General features: G+C 35.7%; 1 long non-coding RNA gene across 1 annotated transcript; it reads right to left on the reverse strand.

Moving 5' to 3' along the window:
* Nucleotides 1-697: 697 nt before the first annotated feature.
* Nucleotides 698-6,193, reverse strand: LOC143262206 (uncharacterized). Its single transcript, XR_013036112.1, has 4 exons — nt 6,022-6,193; nt 1,395-1,454; nt 1,156-1,307; nt 698-1,083 (listed from the first exon to the last, which is right to left on the reverse strand). It is a non-coding gene; the product is annotated as an uncharacterized LOC143262206 (long non-coding RNA).
* Nucleotides 6,194-15,516: the final 9,323 nt, after the last annotated feature.

Genomic DNA, 15,516 nt, shown 5'->3' on the forward strand with positions numbered 1-15,516 from the left:
TGCATCTCATTGGTTAATATTTTCATTTTGAACAAATTCCAGCAAATAAAATCGCCTTTAAAGTAAAGTTTAAAGTATCCAGATGTACCATTCTTCCACGAGAAGAAGGCATGGTCCATTTCTGCTGCAGTCCGCTGATCCTCCTATAATCGCAGACAGTAATCGGTAATGATCGATGACGGTGACAAAAGTCATTTTTCCGTGTACAATCATTATCCTCTTGGTCTCGCTACTATCTGTCGTTGACTTTTGTCACCGTATTCGACCAATATCGATCACTGATTGGTATCATAGGAGAAAAAACACCGGATAGCAGCCGAAGTTTGTTTGTAAGGGACCTCCGATAAGCTAAACGCTCGATTGAAGAATACTGACGTTTGGCTTTTCGAGCCGTTCGGCATCGACCAAAGCCAATGTAATCACCTAAAAACCGCCCAAAGACCTCTATGAATCATCGACTAAAAATAACTTGTGCTTCGATCCCTATGAATCAACTACTAGATATAACTTGTGCTCGACCCTTATGAATCAACTAGAATTTACTTGTGCTTCGACCCCTAGGAGATAAGAACTTAGTATAAGAGACCGACCGAAACACTCAGTCCTCAGTCTTGACTGAACCACGGAACCTTGTGTATGGAACATACATATTATTTGTAACGATCAGTATTGTGAATAAAGAGATTGATTGTTGGGCTACGGGTCAACATCATTTTTTTTTTATTTCAAGTCTCGTTTTCACGTGACACCAACCGCGCGGCATGCCACATCTCGTAACTCTCTCTCTCTCTCTCATGACTCGTAATTCCGCAATTTTTACATCGTACATTGCGATCGAGAGTACAATTTGTCGTTAAATGGTTTGTGCCACATCTGAAACAAACAATATTAGTCACCGAACGGTACTGCTTATTTGGCGGTCTCGTGGATCTGTGTGTCGCAGTGAAGACCGCGATAGCAATTCCCGATTGTAGTTGCGTGGCGTCTTTTTCCGACAATTTTATTAATGTGGCAATTTGTATTTTCTCGAAATCTAAATCTTCCATTTCTAATAAACATGCTTGTGCCCGTATGCTGACTAGCCTGTAAACGAATTTGTACCTTAAAGCCGTTTTTAAATAATCCCCAAAGTTGCAATTAATACTTATGTAATACCTCAACAAAGGTTTGTACTGCCTTTCCGTCCACTTGCTTTCGTAAGTAAAAACGGTATTTTTCTGCGATTTCTAGTAGTTTCGGTGAGTAAAATTCTTCCAAACGTTTGTAAGGATCCGCCGGGGCCAGCTTATTACAAATCATGTAGAAGGCTGTAGATACGATGTAATGTAATAGATGTTGCAAGTATCATTTCCAGTTCGTAATGGCCAGAGCAAACGTATCGATATTAAATGTACCTTGTACAAGAATAGGTTGCGGTATCTTTCTTTGTATACTAAAATTTTCTCCCCAGCACTCTGTAAAAAAGAAGAATAATTGAGCTTCTCAAGAAGGAAAATACTCAGAGGGAAGTAGCAGAAATAATCGGGTGCAGTCAAAATACCATTAGTGATCTAAAGAAGAAATATGATGAAGCAGAGAGTGTTTCTAATCGTAAGAGTTGTGGTCGTCCTCGTGGAACTACTAAATAAAACGATAGAAATATACGTAAAATTCGGAAGAATGTGAGAAGAGCCGCTTCGAAACAATTAAATGGACAATGGACACCAAATGTCTCTGATCGTACAGTTAGGAATCGATTAAACGAAATGGGTTTCACATATCGAAAAACTAAAACAAAACTCTTGCTTACAAGGACACAGAGAAAGAAACGTTTGCAATGGTGTAAAGAACGTAGGAATTGGATGGTCGAAAATAATATTCAATGACGAGTCACGTGTATGCCTTGGAGTAAGAGATGATGCAAGAACATTTGTTTGGAGAAGAACAAATAAAAAGTTTAATGAAGATTGTTTAAACCATAAATAAAAATTTCCACAGTCATATATGATATGGAGCTATGTGTTAGCGAAAGGAGTGGGAAAATTGTGTATCCTTTATTAAAATGTTAATTCAGAAACATACATTCATATCTTGAAACATTGTTTAATCCAAAGCATAGAAGATATGTTTGGAGATTCTTTTACCTTTCAAGACCACAGCGCTAGTTGCCACCGCAGTAAAATAGCGAAGTATTATTTACTACAAAATGTCGTCAAGACTATGCAATGGTCGATAGAAAATTTATGGACAAAATTAAAGAATTTGGGAAGAAAGCCACAAAGTAAAGACGAGCTTCGACAGGCCATAAGATTATCGTGGGACGAACTTTCACCAATAGATTGCAGAAACTTAATCACATAAATACCACAGCGTATTAAAGCTGTTATTCGAGCACAAAGTAATGTTATAAAATGTTAATTGCACCTTCGGCTAGAAACTTATTTCCATGTCTCTCTCTGATCGGAAACTTTTTTCCGTCCAAAATTTTGTTTTACCTCTTTTTTGTCAATTGAAATAAATGAAAGTTTATGTTATTTTGTGATTAATTATTTCTTATAAAATTTCCCTACATTCCTGATCGATTTTAATTATACACAATAATATTTTAATATCCCCAAACACGACAGTTGTTCATAAAATTTTGTATCAATCTGTTTGATCGGAAACTTTTTGCCACATGTTTAATATAACCCTGTTACAGACTGTGTGTACGCCACAAAGCGTGCGAATTGTCGTCTACGTAGGAAGTGGGCAGAATGATGCACGAGGCGGTTGTACTTGCGTTCGAAATACCTTCCTTAATTGTTTTTAACACATTCGGTGCGTTCATACATCTATTCTTACATTCTTCAGTTTCAAAACTGCTTATTAGATTGCATCATGCTCATTTACTTTTGGAATTTGTTAAAGGAAACAATGTCAAATGTGTGTGTAAAATATTTAAATGGAAGTGAGAAAGCTGTAATTACAATTTTGAAACAGAGAGGTGAGTCGAATAGAAATACCATAAATTCTCTCCATTTGTTTCTTATCTTGTAGACAGAAATAGACAATTTGGTAAGAGGCGATATGATTATTCGGACCTCGCGACACGTTTTTATAATTGACAATCGGCGACTATAATAACGTGCCGCGAGGCTCAAATAATCTTATCTCCACTTCTTAAATTATCCATTTTCGTCTATAAGCTTAGGAACAATTGGAAAGAATTTTTTCAGAAGGAAATTAATTGTTTTGAATGTGAAGTATGAAATTTTGTGCAACTTAAAGTCAATTACGGAAGAAAACATGCTACAAAACTAAATGAAAAAGATAATAAAACGGTTATTTGTAATTTCGCATGGAAAATAAGATTTTGTTTGCATAAATCGCTGTACAGGTGTTTATGTTTATAGTGTACAAATATATTTGTACTCCTCAGTTGCTGTTATATTGGTCTTAATTGAATTTTGAAAATTTAATCCCAGAATCCTTTCATTTTGAAATGCGTTTGTGCGAATTGCACTCACTGTATGATCGAGGTACTTAGTATAGTAAAGCAAGGTTTACACAATCCATAATATGAAAACAACATGAAGCTCTTAGTTCAGTAATTTTCGGGGTGACTTACAAGTCTTTTCATTAACGAATATGTAGACCTTACAAATGAATGCTTATGTCAAGGAATATAATTTTTGAAGATGTTAGATAATTCAATTATTTATCAACACTGCAGATTTCATTCTGACTAACAAAAGTTTTCATATAATATTTAGCAACTTTACGATTTTTGAACGGGGATACAGTAAACCGTCTCATGTCTGAACCCCCATTATCCGAGTAGCCTAATATTCATATGTTTTATTCACCTAACGTCCTGTTATTCGAACTGCGTTCTGCAGCAATGTTCGCATACAATTTTTTATAGGGTACTGGAGCCGGTTACTGTAGGGGCTAATTGCTATGCCTTTGGTTCGTTTTCGGGCATAATTAACTTTGTATTTATCGACTAAGCCATGTTAAATTTTTGTATTCACTTATTTTATTTATCTTTTAATACAAAAATTGAATATGTCTTATTCGATAAATATAATATTAATTATGCCCGAAAACGAACCAAAGGCACAGTAATTGGCACAGCAATATTATTTAAAGGAACACTATATAAAAAAAAAAATTCCATAATGTGTCATGGAAGTATCGATTTATTTCTAGAGGATGCAATAGTGGGCTATACAGTAAGTTCCGCTCGGAGTAATCAATAAACCGTTAGATCTAAATCAATAAAGTGCAACTTTTGATATTACCTGTGCATGGTAGTAAATGTTTCCCTCGAAATTCAATTTTTTGAATTTTTACGACTGACCAAAATAGTTTTTCTTATAAAGTTTCTATCCATCTCTTGAAGCTACAAGATCCAAAACATTAATTCTCAGACAACTACGTTATTGGATTTAGTACTTTAAACATAAATTAATGAATTGAAACAAAAAATTAATTGTTCTGATTATTTGTTACGCTGTATTAATATAACGTATACATCTATGAGTATTTGGTTTTACTATGTAGAACAGAGATACACAATGCATATCGTATTTTCTTTATAATTTTTTAATGAAACACTTTTGAGCATATGTTTATATGATATTTTTTCTCATTTTGTCTCGTAGAATATGCTGACACCGTTTGGGCAACTCTGCACATGTGCTGACAGTCGCGTCGTTATTTATGTTGACGGCCGCAAATTTCAACAATGCGTTACATTTCACTGCTTTGTTGATGTCATACACGACTAAAGAAGCTCCTGTTTTTTGTTTACATTAAGTATGGGTAATGATTTAATTGCTTTGCGGCTCGTTTTTATAGTTACAGATTGTCAACAACTATAAAAGCAAGCCGCAAGGCTCTATTAATCGTACCTTCTCTTCCAGAATTGTACATTTTTGTTTCCAAGCTGAGTGTCCAATTAGAGAGAATTTACCTATGCCTCTTATTTGTAGTAGTCCGAAAACTTGAGAACTACTAGAAGGAAACGTTTGTAACAAATTGCACATGAGTTTGAAATATCTAAAGAAGATGTTAGGAAGATATGTCAAAAATTACAAAAGATATATAAATCTGAAAACTTAGTAGATCGATTAATCACTAAAGAATTTTAAAAGATCCCCCCCCCGTTCACTATTGCACAATAATTGAAAAAATATCTTTATCTACCAATATCCATCACGCAAATCAAATCTCGCATTTGTGAGAAAAAGACCATATATTTCAAAAGTGAATGCACCAAAATATCTACATTTTGTTAAAGAACATTACAATAAGTCGATTTCATTTTGGAAATCAATAATTTGGAGCAATGAATCGAAACTTGAATTAAATTCGAATAAAAAGAAAAAATATGTATAGAGAAAAATAGGTGTAACGTACGGAGAATCTTCCCACGTATTTTTTATATTCCTTCCTGAAGGCATACGCCAGGCTGGCGCCAGCCAGGGGTACGACGACGAACGTTCTGGAATCGGACCATATAGGAACACCCCCACTACCATTTTTCCACAAAAATCTCAGTATATAAAGGGCTCAAATGCGACCGGGATTTGGGCTAGTTTCGAGACATTCGTCGACACGTAAACATTAGTGAGATCGAGTTTCGACCAATCTACGAGATAACAACCTAAAGTCAGAAGCCCCCGCCGGTTCAGTGCGAAAAACTGAGAGCGCGTTAGAGTCCGCGAACACTCACTTACAATTGTTAAAACTCAACGCGTAATAAATTAGTTTTTACCAGTTCTCTTTGATTTCTAGTTTAATCATTTCCATCTCCTGTTTCGAACCAGTAGTTGGTAAAACCCACCAAGATATATCTTAACCGCTCGAGGTATATATTTATTTTCTAACAAATTTACGAAGCACCCTAACACCAATTTCTCCAAACACCTTATCCTAACTTCCTTGAAGGTAGCCACCCGTGTCGAAATAAACATCGGCTGGTCTACGCACCTCATCCTAACCTCTTTGAAGGTAGCCACCCGTGTCGAAATAAACATCGGCTGTTCTACGCACCTCATCCAAAAATTCCAATTGCGTGCAACCTCCGGCCACCCAAACTGCCTGGCCCTCGGCTCGTAACAAAGGCGACGCTTTGAAGTAGACACTAATAACACTCACTGTCAAACACAATGGTGGGAATATAATGATACGAGGTTGTTCTTATGACAACCAAATAGGCTACTATTATTGATTATTACTGGCTGCTGGCTGTGTGTTAATAATAACGATCCGAAACACACAGCAAAAATAGTTAAAACATTTTTCGAAGAAAATGGTATTTCTATGCTCCAGTTCAGTCCAGATTTAAATCCTATAGAACATCTAAGGGGTAAACTAGTGCTACAATTTCCACGAAATCAGAGATATAGAAAATCAGACCTTTTTACAGCCATAAAAAACAAATGGAATGAAATAAGAACAAATATTTTGGAAAAATTAATAAATATTTAGTAATATGCCAGGGTTGCTGTATTCTGCACCTTGTCCTGCAGGCTTGTACCAATAGATAAAATTATATGGACAATTTAATAGTCGCAAGTGGAATTATGATACTAATTAACGTCCCAATAGAAGAAGTCATCAAGGAATTACCGAGTCAGAGAGCCACCTAGAGTGGGTAATATCTGAAACTTTTGTCACGAACCCAGAAGCAGGAAAAATCTTCGAGTAGATCATCAACGCTCCAGGGAAGATTAAACGGACTAACTTTGCTTTTTCAACAGAACATGACCAGTAACGAAAATTGATTATCTCGCGGTGATTAAAGATTTTGTTAACCATAAAGCAAGATAATAGATAAAATAGTTGAGGCTACAGAGGTCTTTTTGAGAGTCATGTGTGCTTTATGGAGAGTTACATAGTACGTACTTACACTTACACCCAAGTCTGCGTATACATTTTAAAACGATATAACTTTTTTAAATCTCGTCCAAACGACTTCAATATTTTTGAGATTTTAGGAACACTAGTTTACCAGGCAATGAGCATACAAATTTTTGCAAACATTGCAATTGGTCAGAATGACAAAATGTTATGATTGTTTTTATTTTTTTACTTGAACTTGTATTGAAAATTTAAAGTTTGCCTTTTGTATATCTCGATAGCTTATGTGCATGTTCTACTCAACGGAATATTATGTGAAAATTCATGGATTTTCTACCTAATGGTGTACAATACTTTGAATTCTTGCAGAGTTTTTAATTGTGAAATCAATTTTAAAGAAAATCCGGAAGCTTTGAAAGGCTTATTTCGTAAGGAAGAAGTCAAATCACCACATTCATACCTTTATCTTAATACTACCTTGTTATGGTTATGAATGTATATTTTTCAGATTTTTCATAGAGGTGAAACATACGGAGAATTTGCCGACGTATTTTTTTGAGTCTTTTACGCGTCATGCTTAGCTACATACACAGTGCGACAAATAAGTTTCGAGACTGGCCGAGGAAAACATCATTGAAACAAGATATATGAATATTTTTCGATTTTTTAAATCAAAATATTCTCCTGCAGTTTCAATTCACTTTTCTCAGCGATTCAACAATGATTCAAATGCGCGTTCTAGCTCATTCTGTGGAATTACCTCTAGCACTCATGTAGGTGTTTTGATGGTCAAATGTCTTTAAAAAAAAAACATCCTTTCAACTTCAATTTCAATTTTTGGAATAGGGAGAAGTCACACGGGGTCAAATCAAGCGAATATAGTGGATGATTCAACACGCAGACTTGATTTCGAGCCAAAAATTGACGAACAATGAGTGAGGTGAGACTCGATGCATTATCGTGCAACAGACACCAGGTCTATGCATCACGACATTCGGGTCGAATACGACAGATTCCGGTCATAAAACGCTTCAAAACTTCGAGATAATATGCGTCAGTAATTGTTTGGCCAGTTGGAACGAATTCCCTGTGGATAATTCCTTTGCTATCGAAGAATGTAATGAGCATTGTCTTAATTTTTTATGAAACTTTCCGTGTTTTTGTAGCCTTGTGGTGAATCTTTCGACTTCCATTCCGCACTTCGATGCTTGGTTTCTGGGTCGTACTGAGAGAACCATGTTTCGTCACCCGTAACAATTGATTTCAGGAAGTTTGGAACATTTCTGGCGGCTGCAACGACTTCTTTGGAATGATTGACAACGCAACGATTTTTGGTCATATTTCAAACGTCGATCTAAAAACATAGATAGTGCTATTAGTTACTAAGATATGGTCCGAGTCTCAAAACTTATTTGTCGCACTGTGTATATGCGGAGTCTCGAGGCTCGAGTTGTACTAGGGCCTCTGCCAGACGGCTACTCTCACAGAATGAAACCCGCCACCAAATCCGCTCCTAGTCAGGATCCAACAATAGGTTAATAAATAAATGTATTCAACAATGGTAAGTAAAATCACGTTTTCCTAAAGTTTGTTTGATCTTGGCGCTGTACTATATAGTTCTATAGGTTGTCTTATACCTCCACTATAACTGTCGTCATTTCGATGTATAAACGAAGTGTTTGCGAATCAATTCGAATGGTTTGCAACCCACGGCAGTCATAATATGTAGCAGTACTATGTCTATCGTTAAATAAACTTCGACAACTAATTTCACATTAAAAATCGTTAATTATTTTCTGAATAATTGTTTTCTACAAACAGTAACAGGAATTTGGAACTATTGGCTTGCTTCACGCTCATTTTGTGTTGATTCTCTTTGTTACTTATTTTTTGAGAGAAAAGAAGATCATAAAAAATGACGGAGCCGTATTGCACATCTAAAATGAAAGGAAACGCTAGTTTACGCGATGCAGGATTGTCTTTTTTGTGTAAATTTGTTAGGGAATTTGTTTATGAATAAAAAGAAAGGAATTTAAAAATGAACGTTATTAATTAAAAATGTTAAATTACTCTAAGGTTGAAAAATTGTTTACTATATTCTCGCTAGCGCTATTTAATATTATTTTACTAATTTCGTTCATTGTACATAATTTAATTCTTTCGGATTTCAACATTTTTAATTCGTAGACACCGAACTTTCTGGACCAGCCATACTTATCGGGCTCGTTATTTAAACGTTTTAGAGGAGCTTCAAATAATAGCTCCTCTGCCTCTCTTTCGCGCTTTCGTTTCTTGCTGATGTCACGGGACCGTATCAGGTCCTGAAGAAATGACGTATGCTCCTTTATACTCTTCTATCGTACAGGCGAATTCACCGATACGTATGAAGAAGGTTAAGTTCAAATAATCACGAAACATAGAATTATTACTTAAGGTTCACAAAAGATCTTGTCTGAACGAAAGTAATTAAGTATTTCCGTAGAAAATACCAAAGTAACGCTTAGAACACAGAAATCGAACAATCTTCCTTTTTCCTGGTTTTGGTGGTGTCCATTGGGGTGGTTCGTAGGCTGGTAGATCGCTAGGCCACGAGATTTGTGTAATATTGTCTTCCGGAGCGGTTGAGTACCGTACGCTTTCGAACTGTTGAGGGCTATTGGTTTGAACATTTTCCTGACAGCATATTTTTACACAAATGGTCGAAGGTATGCAGGTTTTTATACATGCAAGTCTTTATAAGAGCATATCCGGTGCAATTAGATTAGGCGTCGGAATGTCGCCCTGCTTCACACTGGCGTCGTTGCAAGGCGACATGACCGAAGCAGCGTCGTTTTTCTCGTCGTCACTTCATTCTGGGGCGGTTTCTGGGCTTATGGCTTCCACCTAAAATGTAATGGTTTTATGAAAATATTGTCAATCAAAAAATCTACTATAGTTTCGAACGTCAAGAGACGAATGGTTGCAACAAATTCAATCCTCGGTGGAATTTTTCACATTGCTTAGGAGCGATTGACGGGAAGCACGATACAATGCTCTAAGAATAGCGGGAGTAAATTTAATTATAAAGGCACGTGCTATTATGTATAACCGATGCAGAATACAAATTTATTTACGTGAACGTTGGATGTAATGGGATCTAATTTGAGAGACCACGAAGGATTCAAGAGCGCTATATAGACATTATTGCATCAACTAGATCACGAAAAACTACAGCATCAAACACGTCGAATAAAAACTTAGAACATCGCGATATACCAACGAAATTATAACTGTTATTATCAATAAGTTAAGTGTTGAATCTCCACAGATGAATTTCATTTCAACGAAGTGCAGTTATCGCCAACTGAGCTGCAGTGGATTTTACAACTCCGTGAGGCTAGACGTATGAGTCAACGAATTCGTGAACGCTACAAAAGTCTTTAAATCTGTCAATTCTCGAATCCTTTCCTGGGCGGAATATACCAATTTCATTTTGTTTTGTAACTGACGATGCGTTTGCTATGAAATGTCAAAACCGTATCCAATCTGCGACCAGCCTGCGCTGAATCGAGTTTTCTATAAAACAATCTATAGATTGTTTCGCGTACGTCTTATTAAAAATACGTTTCGACCAATTTCCACAAAACATTGTGCTATGCAGACATATGTACAATTTTTTGTACAGTCATTGGATTCTGATTAATTATAATTAGATTGTAGATGTTTATGCAAATGCATATGTTTACAGGAAGGAGATAAATTTATGGGACTTAGATAGAAATTTGTTTCATCATTTGAGGCTTACAAAATTATAATTTCTTTATTACATATTTTGCATATTCCATATATTTTGTATATTACGTATTTTGTGTATATATCTGCTTTATTTCTGTATATTTTGTATATGTATATTCGATTAATTAGATTTTAACACGTTGGGGAACATGATTAGAGGCGGCAATGTTTTATGCAAGCATGCGTATGCCATCAAAGAAGTAACTATCTTTCATATTATTTTATTTAGATAATTAAGATTAACTGCGAGATAATCAAGTTTTCATTTATTTCTGAGCTGTCGGAATTTTTAAAGACAAGAACGCAGTGTGCGTTAGAGCAACACAAGAGATTTACCCATGGTCAAAATGTTACTGACGATTTTGCTTTTAGTCAGCTAAAAAAAAGTAATCGTAACGCATTAACGTAGTAGAAAGTACACTAGTAGTAGTAGCAATACTAAGTAGCAGTAAATATTTGGAGATAATTCATGTTCTTGAATATATTCTGCATTAGTTTTGCATATATTTTGCATATATCGACATATAAATTTTGCATATTTCGACATATAAATTTTGCATACATATCCGCAGTCTAATTATAATGAATTGAAAACGAAGGTACAGATGGTTGCGTGCACCCTTGCTCGTCCTAGAACGAATCAGTATACAGGGTGTTCCACAATTATTTTAACAGCCGAAAATGAGGGGTAGCTGAGGTCATTTGAAATAACTTTTTCCTTTGCGAAAATGCAATCAGCGGCTTTGTTTACGAGTTATTAACGAAAACCACTGGCCAATGAGAGGTGACGGTGCGAGGGAGAGGGTCCGTGAGAGAGTCCGCAGCACGAGGCTTTGACAGAAGGTCGGGACGGACTCGAGCCGCGTTCGAAGTATTGAACAAGTCACGAAGCGAAAACTTTCCGGATTTTTTTAACTACATAACAGTGATATTTTTAAGAAAAACGCTGTTCACCTTTACTTTAGAACGTCTGAAGAATATTCACTAATTTTTGGGACTCGAAAGAATATGTAGTTTAACTGTGACAGCCGTTTTAATTTTCTGGTGTGCATGACACCTTATGTGTACCATATGAAATTTTTATGCAAGGTGTGTACAGTGAAGATTAATAAAGTTCGCAAATGATATTTTAATTTAAATAATTCCGTGTACGAACAGAATTCAACGAATGATTCGCAAAGCTGATTTAATAATAAATAATCGCGTTAAGGTACGTAAAGGATTTGTTTTTTAGAGAAATATGAAAAATATTATCGATAAGAAACTCACCCATTTAGTTGAGGATGCATTTGCTGACTCGTACGTACTGACCTCGTACAACGAACAGCTGATCCCAGGTCGATGACCGCAACATTCGAGGGATACTGTAGGTGGAACCTCTGGTATGGTTATTTGCAAAGTTCACTTACTCTGCACTGTTACCAAACACTGATCAGTTATTTAATCACTGATAATCCGAATCACTTGTGGATATTTAAGAAAGATCACTGAGACTCGTTCGCGAATAATCGTTTATTCGACGCGTTCGTTCGGAAGTCGACGTTTCACTGCCGAAAAATTCAGGCCTTGACTGTGGGTCCTTGTTGTTCTTCGTTCGGCCGTCCGAGGAAATGACACTCGATACCATTTTCTTCGCACGGCCATTAATTACGTTCTAAGAGCGCAGGGTGACAGCGGGTCGGACACAGTTTACGTCTCGGCATATCTTGTTTATTTCATTTGGTGGTACCCTGCGCTTCGAAGAAAATAGTATCGGGTGTTAGTTATTTCCTCGGACGGCCGAAAGACGAACGACAAGGGCCCACGGTCGAGGCCTCGATTTTTTGGCAGTGAAACGTCGACTTCCGAACGAACGCGTCGAATAAACGATTATCCGCGAACGAGTCTCAGTGACCTTTCTTAAATATCCACAAGTGATTCGGATTATCAGTGATTAATTAAGTGATCAGTGTTTGGTGACAGTGCAGTGAAAGATCAGCTGTACGTTGTACAAGGTCAGTGCCCTTCGACATCATGAATTTCAGCCAGCAAATGCATCCTCAACGAAATGGGTGAGTTTCTTACTGATAATATTTTTCATATCTCTCTAATAAACAAATCCTTTACGTCCCTTATTTATTATTAAATCAGCTTTGCAAATCATTCGTTAATCTTCACTGTACACCTTGCATAAAAATTTCATATGGTACACACGAGGTGTCATGCACACCAGAAAATTAAAACGGCTGTCACGGTTAAACTTCATATTATTTCGGGTCCGAAAAATTAGTAAATATTCTTCAGACGTTCTAAAGTAAAGGTGAACAGCGTTTTTCTTAAAAATATCACTGTTATGTAGTAAAAAAAATCCGGAAAGTTCTCGCCTTGTGACTTGTTCAATACTTCGAACGCGGATCGAGTCCGTCCCGACCTTCTGTCAAAGCCTCGTGTTGCGGACTCTCTCGCGGACCCTCTCCCTCGCACCGTCACCTCTCATTGGCCAGTATTTTTCGTTAATAACTCGTAAACAAAGCCACAGATTACAAATTCGCAAAGGAAAAAGTTACTTCAAATGACCTCAGCTACCCCTCATTTTCGGCTGTTAAAATAATTGTGGAACACCCTGTATAACGCATTTCTCTCATTACAACACGGACATTGTAATAACTACATAAGGAGTCGAAATTTTTTTAATATTTCCAACGGGAAAGTCCCATGGCAGTATAGCCACATAGATTAAAAATAATTTTATTTACTTTGACATTAAGTTTGACTTAAGTATTTTATTGAGATCAATTTTAATGTATTATTAAATCTAATTTACATTTTCTATTAAGTCTAATGTTAATTTTCTATTGGGTCATTATCGAGTTCAGTCTCAGATTTTGATTATATTTGAATATGTTGTTCTTATTAACGATATACAAACATGCCTCGAATGATTTTTCAAAGTTTTCAATTTTACACAGGCCTGCAAGGAGAAGTGTCACTTTTTTTCATGAAATCATGACTATTATGCTACCAAACTAATAAAAATGAAATTATTGGAGTTTATAGTAACAACGTAAGAGTATGTAAGGAAAATAATTTTAGTTGAAAAACTGTATTTCTTCACTGTTTATTTTGCAATGATTACAAACAAACGGGTGTATTTTAGCAGGGCACTTTTTAAAACTTGAAAAAGGAGGATATAGCACCCTTTTACGGACAGCTTTCCAAAAATATGCACATATATCTGACCAAACTAAAATTAGATGCACTGACCACCTGCTCCGACGTACGGTGCAATTTTAATATTTCCAATTATAGAATCTCCATTTTTTTTAAAAGCTGTTTGCAAACGGGACACTTGGGGTTATTTCCTCCTTTTTCAAGATTTAAAAATGTGCTAAACCACATCCCGTTTGTTTAAAACAGGTGCAAAAGAAAGAGTGAAGGCATACATTTTTGCAATTAAAATTATTTTTCCTGCATACTCTCAGGTTTTTGCTATAATTTCCTAAAATTTCAATAGTAATGATTTTACGAAAATAAAAGTTGACACTTCTTCTCGCAAGCCTATGCAAAATTGAAAATTTTGGAAAATCCTTCGAGGTATGTTTGGATATCGCTAAAGGCTGCAACATACTGAAATGTGGCCGAAATCTGAAATTGCACTCCTAAACTGTCCGATTTGACGTATAATGATCATATTAAGTTTAATTTACGTTTTTTATTACTGTGTAATTATAGTTTATCGTTAAGTTTAATGTAACCTTTTCATTCAGTCTACCTTTAGTTCTACGTTAAGTTAAGCTCTATGTTAGATAAGTCTACATTAAGTAACTGAAGTATTTTATGAAGTTCGATTTAAATTAAATTGTATCGATATTTGAATAAATTAGTTAAATTTTCACTTACAGTAGTGATCGCTGACGGTGGTATGAATGACGATTGTGTTGTCAAAGTGATCAGCAACGACAACGAAAATTATAATGCAGAAAAATATTGCCAGTTGGTTAGATCTACCTCATCCTCTCCGCTCCCGCTCTTCCTCGCCCTGTTATTTTTTTATTTCTTGCGACAGCTGCAGTAAATATTTGTTTTAATAAAGAGAATGCTAAGAATTTAACTTTTTGTAATTCAGTATATGTCGTGTACTTTACCGGGTTCCGCACATTGTGAATTTTTCTTTTCTTGTAGGCATCTGACCTTGTCTAATATTTCCTTCAGTACGGGTTCCTGCTCATACAAATGAATCAGTAGTATTGTCTTATCTTTTAAGATTATTCACAAACGAAAGTATATTAGATCGGCTCCTTTTTTACAAATAGATCGTGATATCTAATGTATTTAAAAAATTAAAGAATTAGATGCAGAAGCATTAGAGTTAATAAATAAGTAATATAACGTACAGGACAATAACAATAACAATAACGATACAATTTTTATGTTATCTAACAATATCCTGACATTTTCACATGATCCAGATCAAATTTATTAATATGGATCACTATGGTACTGCGGCGAGCTAATCTTAGAGTACGGACCGGTTCCGTATTCTGAGAGTAGCTGTTCTGCTAGCCACAATACAGCTTATACAAATTTCGAGAATATGAGTCAATACGTAACGAAAGCCCTTAACTTATCACCAAAATTAGCCGATATCAGGAACCCGTTAAAAATTGTTAATTAATTAATTGCCGGAATGCTATAAGAATTTAAGGCGATGGTAATTGCCTTAGACAATTTGCAGGTACCAATCACCACAGATTTCGCGGAAACTAAAAGAAAGGTTCCAAGACCTTGCATCACTGTGTGTTTTTTAAAACATAAAGCGATAATTATAAACTGCACCACGAACTTATAGGACGACCTAATAAAGTTATTGCAGAGAGGAAAGAAATATAAAATTTTTTATTTCGCATAGAAATTAATTAACGACAAAGAAGT

The sequence above is a fragment of the Megalopta genalis genome, unplaced genomic scaffold (genome assembly GCF_051020955.1).
Source record: "Megalopta genalis isolate 19385.01 unplaced genomic scaffold, iyMegGena1_principal scaffold0095, whole genome shotgun sequence".
NCBI classification, from domain to species: Eukaryota; Metazoa; Arthropoda; class Insecta; order Hymenoptera; family Halictidae; genus Megalopta; species Megalopta genalis.